Source organism: Aegilops tauschii, chromosome 1, assembly GCF_002575655.3.
Source record: "Aegilops tauschii subsp. strangulata cultivar AL8/78 chromosome 1, Aet v6.0, whole genome shotgun sequence".
Taxonomy (NCBI): domain Eukaryota; kingdom Viridiplantae; phylum Streptophyta; class Magnoliopsida; order Poales; family Poaceae; genus Aegilops; species Aegilops tauschii.
This window is the reverse complement of record NC_053035.3, coordinates 297,641,979-297,651,400: the sequence shown is the minus strand read 5'-3', so window position 1 is coordinate 297,651,400 and position 9,422 is coordinate 297,641,979. Positions and strand designations below refer to the sequence as shown.

General features: G+C 48.2%; 1 pseudogene; it reads right to left on the bottom strand.

The window, feature by feature from the left end:
* Positions 1 to 7,735: 7,735 nt before the first annotated feature.
* LOC120973116 (small nucleolar RNA U3) lies at positions 7,736 to 7,973 on the bottom strand (annotated as a pseudogene).
* Between the last annotated feature and the right edge of the window lie 1,449 nt (positions 7,974 to 9,422).

The following is a 9,422-nucleotide window of genomic DNA, read 5'->3' as shown; positions in this document are numbered from 1 at the left end:
AAGCCCCCTAGTGATCAATAATATGATAAGCCAATAAGGCAGGATACCCATGTTTGAACCGCGCATCCTGGCAGCAGGTCCTCTTCGGCAACCTCTAACTTTTTGCAAGAGATAAATTCTTCTTGAACCGGGATTTTGAACCGGATATTGAGAGCTTCAAAGCTTTGTGGGAGACATCTTTTCCTTGAACCGGATTTTAAACCGGAATCTTCATTTTCAGCCGGAAGTTTTCTGACGGCCTTTAAACTCGAACTTGCGAGAAGTTAATTCCTTTTTGAACCGAACATTTTTAAACTGGATTTGAGAGCTTCAGAGCTTTGTGGGAGACAGATTTCCCTTGAACCGGATTGTAACCGGATATTTGAGAGCTTCAGTGAAACTGACTTCCCTTGAGCCAGATTTTAAACCGGAATCTTTTCTGATGACCCAGAACTTCATTGAGCCGGATTTTGTAACTGTCATATACTTTCTATGCCGGAAATTTTTCTATTGGCCTTCAAATTTTCAACAATAGGGCAGTAGCCTCCGGGACCGGGTTATCTTTCCCTCCAACGTCATGGGGTGCTTGACTTCACTGAAAACCGGCAACATTTGCTGAATCATATCATTGTAGCCCCCTAGTCTCAAGGTGACTCGAGGAGTTGGCTTGAGATTCGCCATATTTGACCGTGATATAAACCGGCATAAGTTGTATATCATTGGTGTTGATAACACGATGTGAATCCACAGAAGATTGAGGTGACTGCGGCGGGTTATAAATGATCCCGTATGAGCCGTATCAGCAACTCGGCCAATGGTTCCTTCCAACTGGCTATTTGAAGTTATCCAAACTGTAGTGGCGGCGACTTGTGCGCCTGTCCATTGAGCCATCCAATGCAGACGGTCGTTGATAGTATATGATAATTCGCCTCCAATTTGTTGAAAGAAAACCGGGCTACCCAAGCTGTGACTTGTTCATACTCAATAAACAGCTCATGCTGACAAGTGTGGCCCGGTCTGTTGATGTAGACCAGGCCGCAAGAGACGGACGACAAAGACGATCGCGGCTTCAGAGGCAGCTCGGAGAGATGAATCGGCCGTGGCATTATAAACCGGCACAGACGAGCGAGTTAATCGCGGGCGCAGTAACCCGCGCGAACGGGCGAGTTAATGTAGACCGGGTCTGCAGATGCGGCGACTTATGTACGTCCGCACACTCCATAGATACGGCATGACACCATCTTTACAATGAATCATCATCCTGCAAAAAATACATATTGCCGACCGGAATAATTGTTTCTTTAACAAAACAATATGCGCCAAAAATAAACTTTAGATGGATACCACCTGACTCGGCCGGACAGTAAATGAGTCGGCTGTGGCATTGTAAACCGGTGCAGACGGGGAGAGTCGGCACCGGTGTTTATAAACCGGCACGGACGGGTGAGTCGGCCGTATGTTGATGTAGACCAGACTGCAGGGGACGGCGGCCTGCACGCGTGTCTGTCGAGCAACATGGCATGGACGAACGCTAGTACGTGCACTCCATATCCGCGGTATAATGGTATAAAAAATTTATCCTGTGTTAAAATATTACAGGGCAAAGTAATTGCTCTTTCATAAAAATGATAATATATATATAATAGATAGACAAGATAGCACCTGGTATTTGCCGCACATACGCCCAGGCGTACGTCTATCTCCATGTGGCATTACCACCCACGTGGGTTGCTTCTGTCTTTTTCTACTTTTCTGATTAATTATTGCCCTTGATTGCCTTGAAATTTGTGTTGATGGGCTTAATACACATCTGATCAGTGTAGGAGACTGGTAATTGTAGTCGCTTTGTCCGAACACAGCGATTTACTGACAAAAATCTCGCCTGTACATTAATCCGTCCTGATGCACATTAGTGGCTTTTCTTCTGGTTGATCCTTTGATTACTAGAATTGCTATATGTCAGTCCAGCTTAGATCCTTCATCATGTGATCCCCCTCATTTTTTATTCCTCCTTAGTCTTGCGTGGGAGTGGATTCCAAGTCTCCCTTTGGTACTCGTGCGTGTACTGCTTCAAGGATTGGTAGTACTCCTGCAGAACAACCTGACTGATTACCGACCGCAGAGACAGTAGTGGAGCGCCGACGAAGGGAGGTCGACCCGAGGCAGTCAGTCCAGTGGTGACTTGACGCGGAGGCCAAAACCGGTGAGGCGCAGGCGGCTCGTGGTGGAGACAAACCGGGAGTTGACTCCGAGTCCACGCCCGTTTCTTTTAGGCCAGCTTGTTCGCTCGTGGTACGGCAGTAGCAGGGAGCCCGCCGGTCAGGCCACGGCTGTATCCGTTCCCGAGTTGTCATCATCTCCATGTCCAGGTGGTAGTGGCTCTGATTTCCTCGGGGCTAGAGCCTATAATCCGGCAGCCGAAACTTGCGGAACTCGGCCGATCGGACCGCAGATTTCTTTTGTCGGATTCGATCGAAAGTACGATTTGACCGCTTGTAGGACTCGGTGTAGAAACGAAAATAAATCTCCTGTCGACGAATCGTGTCACGTCACCGGCGGCTCACAGAACATCAAACCCTAATTATTTTCATCTCAATCAATCTGGTAAACTTGCACTTGATGGAGACCCTTCCAAACCGGCTCATCTTCGTCGAGTAAACTGCAAACTTTTCGATCCCTGAAAGAAATCCCTCCAAGGACTCTACACCACCGTGCGCGAGCCCCACGGTGGGCGCCAGTGAATCGTCAAGTCCGGCCAGGTTATACTTCCGGCCGGGTTATGCCGCGGGGTATATCCCCGACAAGTAGGATGGATACTCGATTATGGACTCCGGTTCCAAGAATAAAAAGGTTGGGCGGGTGGGAAAAAGAAAGACAACTATGGATGGGGAAAACAACGTCGATTGAAAAGAGCTGAGGATTGATCTCCCAAAAGACAAGGGGGTTTGAGTCGACTTGAGGAGAAATGCACCGGATAAAAGAGGATGGACAACGAACGAGAAACACCTGCGCGATCCTAAAGAAAATTTTGAAGGGGAAGAGGAGTAGTTCAAAACACCTACGTCAAGATTTCTCACCAGAGCGACGAAGGGTCAGAGGAGTAAAAAGAAGTCGTACTCTCCGATATAACTAGACTCAGAAAAAAGTTTTCTTCTAGACTCGACAACGGCCAAACTATACGATCAATCAAGGGGGCTCCTATGGTCGGTCGGGGCTCTGATACCAACTTGTCACGCCCAATATGCGACCCTATCCGAGAGGAACTCGAAGGTCTCACCAAGGATACACCCGCATATTGAAACGCTTTTGCAAGGTGGATATCATTACATCGTACCATTACATAATAGTTGGGGATATATATACATAAGGCACAAACGCCCCAAGAATACATCAACATCATACATGAGTACAACATCCGACTACGGATGAAAGACAAACAGAAACTCAAACGACATCCACCCTGCTAGCCCAGGCTGCCGACCAGGAACCTAACCCAAGATCGACGAAGAAGAAGAAGAACTCCAACACAAATAAACATCGCTCTCACGTCATGATCATCGCATAACCTGTACCTGCAACTGTTCTTGTAGTAATCTGTGAGCCACGAGTACTCAGCAATCCCATTACCATGGGTATCAAGACTAGCAAAGCTTAATGGGTAAGGAAGTGGTAAAGTGGTGAGGTTGCAGCAGCGACTAAGCATGTATGGTGGCTAACTTACGAATACAAGAGTAAGATGAGAAACTACGCAAGCGGCCGCCAACTAGTGGTGATTAAGAAGTGATCCTGAACTACTTACGGCCAAACATAACCCAACTGTGTTCTCCTCTAGAACTTCCTCGAAAAGAGACGATCACGGTTACGCACGCGGTTGGTGTATTTTAACAGAGTTTACTTCAAGTTTACTACAACCGGATATTAACAAATTCCCATCTGCCACATAACCACGGGCACGGCTCTCGAAAGTTTATACCCTGCAGGGGTGTCCCAACTTAGCCCATCACAAGCTCTCACGGTCAACGAAGGATATTACTTCTCCCGGGAAGACCTGATCAGTCTCGGAATCCCTGTTACAAGACATTTCGACAATGGTAAAACAAGACCAGCAAAGCCGCCCGATGTGTCGACAATCCCGATAGGAGTCGCACGTATCTCGTTCTCAGGACACACCGGATAGGTCAAGCTACGAGTAAAACCAGCCCTCAAGTTGCCCCGAGGTGGCCCCGCAGGCTGCCCGGTTCGGACCAACACTTAGAGAAGCACTGGCCCGGGGGGTTAAAATAAAGATGACCCTCGGGTTGGCCGGCCCAAGGGAAGGGTAATAGGTTGTTAGGCAAATGTAAAACCAAGGTTGGGCCATGCTGGAGGAGTTTTATTCAAAGCGAACTGTCAAGGGGTTGCCATAACACCCAACCGCGTAAGGAACGCGAAATCAAGGAACATAACACTGGTATGTCGGAAACTAGGGCGGCAAGAGTGGAACAAAACACCAGGCATAAGGCCGAGCCTTCCACCCTTTTACCAAATATATAGATGCATTAATTAAATAAGAGATATTGTGATATCCCAACAAAGTTCATGATATCCATGTTCCAACATGGAACAACCTGCAACTGCACCTTCAACTAGCAACGCTATAAGAGGGGCTGACCAAAGCGGTAACATAGCCAAACAACGGTTTGCTAGGAAGGGTGAAAAGGTTAGAGGTTTTCATGGTAATTTGGGAGGCTTGGCAACAAGTGGTAGGTAGCACGACATAGCGATAGCATCGAGACAACTAGCAGAGCAATGATAGTAGTGAGATCCAAGGTGACGGTCATCTTGCCAGAAATCCTGCTACAAAAAAGAACGAGTCCATGAAGAAGATGAAGCCACGTAGACGAACCTAGCGTAGACGAACGAATCCTCGCGATCGCAAAGAAACAGGAACTAACAGGAAGGAGCACAACCGGAAAGAAGCAAACAACATGGTAAATCACACAACACATAACAAGAGATGATGCTCAACCAAGTATGATGCATGACAAGGCTACAAGATGCTGCTCATGGCAAGAGATGATGCATGCAAGAACCACACATCAAAGCAAGTTTAAATGAGGCCGGGAACAACATATAGCAATTCCGGAAAGACCCCATATGCCAATTTCGAAATTGGTCCAGATCTGATTAGAACACAATGTTGAAGTTGTTAAACATCAATTTAAAATGCAGCAATATGATCTACACGGTTTTCTAGTCAAGTTACATATAAAGTTCGCTTAATTCGGAGCTACGGCCTAGAAGATATGAGCATCACAAGTTAAACATGGCATTGATGCAAAATGCATTCAAACATCAAGCAAACACATTCAAAACATGGATGCAACATGGTAACATGAAACTATATGCCAAACTAAGCAAGCTTCATATAGAGCACACTCAAAACGGAGCAACGGTCTAACACATACACATGAAACAAGTTTAAAGGACAAGCTGTCCATAACAGCAACTACGCATCTAGCAAGCATCAAAACAATATGCTACAGTACCTAAACATGAAAACAAAAGGCATGGACATGATGTACAGGTAAAGCATGACAAAACATGAACACTGAGCTATCTCCAGAAATCACTCGAACATGCTCAAAAGGACATGGCAAGATTGCAAATAATAACAGTTTCACAGGCATGGCAGAAATCACTGGACATGGCAGAAATAACATTAGGTTGTGATGTTTAGAGCTATCAAACAGCATGCTACAGGAACTTATCATGGAAAACAAAGGCATGGCATGTTATTACTAAAAGCAATTAAAAAAATACCTTACTGAACTAACTCCAAAGATCAACAGAAAATATGGTAGCACCCATGCAAACAGGGCAAATGATATGACAGAGTGAAAATAACAGCACATGGCAGGAACACGATAAGTAGGCATGTAGGTGAGCTTGTGCCACTCACCACATAGCATTTCATGGAATGTGAAGTCAAGCAACAGTAAGATGGAATAATTATGAAGCTAATAATGGTAAGAGCAAGTCCATAGGGTGCATATAACACTAGTTAAACACATGGCAAAACTGAACTTAATGTTAACAGGCTGACATCAACAATATTTAGCAATTTGAGAGCAAGATTACAACAAGCTACAGCAGGATATAAATGCAAACAATGGCATGGATGGATAGAGCATAACATGTAAAACAAAACATCCTTAGTGAACATCTCCAGATTATGTATATAATTGATGGTAGCATCAATCAAACATAGCAACATGATAATAGCAGTTTCAGCCTAGCAAAACAGTAACAACAAGTACCCTACTTCACGAGCTTGACGCCCTCACTACAAGACTCACAAAAATACATGGATTGCACCACTGTGAATATGTCATGAATATGCTCCTAAAACATGTAGACGTCATGCTCAAAAGATGCACACACAAAATGCAACGAAAATGACAAAACAGCAAGTTATGTTAAACTACCGCAGACAACATCACATAGCACTATTTCAACGATGCTAAGGGCATGAAGATTGATTCAAACAAGCATGGCACAATGGAATTAAATGAAGAGAATTTCACAATAAACATTCTGATATATCATACAACATCATAGGACAAATATGCACAAAGTTACACACTCCACAAGATGTATGAATGACGTGAAATCTCAGGGACTTGGTGAAAATCTCACCCCGAAGAAAGCTGGACGGGGAGGTTCGGGGACGGGACGGTGCAGGCGTGCCGTTTGGATCGGGGGCTAAGGCTACTGGGACGACGATGTCCCGGCATCGAGGTCAAGGTTGACCCGGCGGCCAGGGGTCGCCGGCGCATCGGCGGGACGCGGAGGAGGTCCGGCGGGGTCGTCGGTCGCCGGATCTGGGCTGCGCCGGCCCAGATCGGGGCGGAGGACGGCGGGCGGCGGCGTCCAGGCGAGGCGCAGAGGCGCGACGCGGTGGAGCACTACGGGGCGGCGGCGCGAGGCGGTGGCGGGGCTGCTGCGGCGAGGCGCGGACGACGCGGCGACGGGGCCGGCGAGCGGGCGGCAGCGCGCGATCGGTGCGGGCACGGGGTGCGGGCGCGCGGGGGCCCGGGCGGTCCTGCCCTGGGCTCGCGGGCTGGCGGCGGCGGGGACGGCGCGGGGCTAACGTGGCACTTCCTGGTTGGCTCGGGGCGGCGGGCGGATGCGTCCGGTCGCTGGGCGGACATGTTCGGCGGCGCGAGGGGGAGGGGGCTTGGGTTTCGTCCGAGAAAATGGAGGGGGAGGACCTATTTATAGGTAGAGGGAGCTAGGAGAGTCCAAATGGGGAGCGGTTTTCGCCCACACGATCACGATCCAACGACCGAGAGCATGGATGGGGTTTGTATGGGCTCATGGGCTGTGGTGAACGGGTGCTGGGCTACAAAGAGAGAGGGGCTTCGGGCTACGCGGTTAACCGTTAAGGCGTCAAATGAACTCCAAATGGAACAAAAATTGACAGGCGGTCTACCTACTCTATAACAACACCGCACACCAAGTTTCATCCCATTCCGAGAACATTTTAATGCCACTCACGAAACGAGGTCTGAGAGGTGCAACGGGTGCGTGTGAGAGTGTCAGATCGCGAAACGGACAACGGGGGAAAGACCGGATGCAAGTTTTGAAAAACATGAGGATGCAATGCATATGATGACATGGCAAAATGTAACACGCAAGCAGCTGACATGGCAATGACGACGAATAACTGGGAGACACCTGGCGCATCCGATCCGGGGTGTCGTGGAATTGTTGTAGTCTGTCAGACAACCTCTAAGCCACCCTGCACCACAGTGTGTACTGGAACAGGAACGATCCTCTACAGCGGTTGGATGTCACCCATCAGGTTAATCCAAGCCGTTAATCATGCTCTGGCCCAGAGGTTAGAATGCATCAACCAGACTGAAGTGCTTGCCTCCTTATTGGTAAAGGATGCAGCGGTACGAGCCTATAGAACAGATGTCCTCACGGCAGATGTCCTCAAGCTAGGACTTAGTCGTGGAGCCATCGCCGCTAGGAAGCTTGAAGGGGTTAAACGGGACAAGGAACACGAGGGTTTATACTGGTTCGGCCCCTTATGGTGAAGGTAAAAGCCTACGTCCAGTTGAGGTGGTATTGATTAGGGTTTCGATGGCCAGGGAGCTTAACCGCTATGCCTGGCTCTCGATGAGATCTTTCTTGTCCCTAAACCGCTGCCGGGTCGTCCCTTTATATAGACAGGTTGACGCCCCGCAGCTCTCAGAGTCCCTCGCCGGCTCATAAGAGTGTCCGGCTCGGACTCTCTACTATTCTTGCCTTACACTACCAGTTCTACCATAATAATGATTGTAACTACGGGCCTTAAACCATCTCCGGGTCTTAAACCCATCTTTGGCCCACCGTCTTCAAGCTTGGCGCCGGGCTTCAGGTGATGACCATTATGAGTAACCCGGCCCCGGCTGGCGGGTGACTATAGGGTTTATATCATCAACATTAGGCCCCAGATTGGCATGAGCCGGCTCATGTCAATCTTCAATTCCTTCGACAGAACAATCTCCGACTTACAATTGCATGAAGGCCATAACCCGGCGTGACGTCATCCTCTGGAGTCCGGGTAATCCGCCGTGATGTCATCTTCCATTAATCCGTTTTTTACTCCACCATATCCGCAACGGATCTTATCTTTACTACCATCCCGAAAATCGAGGCGTTTTATAATGAGATAACCGCGCCGTGGCCTCCTCGTTTCTCGCGCCAACTTATGAGTCTGGCCTTATAAATAGCCCGGCCTGTTGAGCCTCCAGCAGCCCGTCTTCCTCCTCGCACCACTGCTCCTTCGCTCGAGCTCTGTTGCTGTCGCCGCCGCGGGTCTCCTCCTCCTCACCAACTCCGGTCGCTGCATCAACCTGTTGTGTCCAGAGAGAACAGCGGCGATCTCCGCGACTCACCAGCACCTGTAAGTCCTGGCTGCCCCGTAGAACAGATCTGCAGTAGGGTTCGTCCTGTTCTTCCGTGTTCTTCGCCGTCGCCCACGAGCTCTTGGTAGTTTTTATTTTTACTACCCTTCTTGATCTTAGACCAGTATAGACCTGCCGCGGTAGCTGTTTGGCACCCATTTCAAATGCAAATATATCTCTTTTTACTGCATAGAATCCTTGTTTGAGCCTGCGAACTTCTCCTGCGTCTGCTTTAGGTCTAGGAATTTTTCCCTTTAGTCGACCATTTTGATCCGAAATTTTCACTGCGATATGTGAAACTTGTTTTCACCATACTTAGTAAAAAACTGCTTCTGCTGAGCTATGGCGGCTTACATTTCCGGCTCAAAGAAACCACGCGCCGTGAAATTTCCGGCTTATGATGAAATGATAAACAATTGAATCACTCTCATCACCTCCAGCGGCTTAGATAACCCAATGCAATTAGATATATGCCATTAGGCCCCTCCATAAGCCGCCACTTTAACA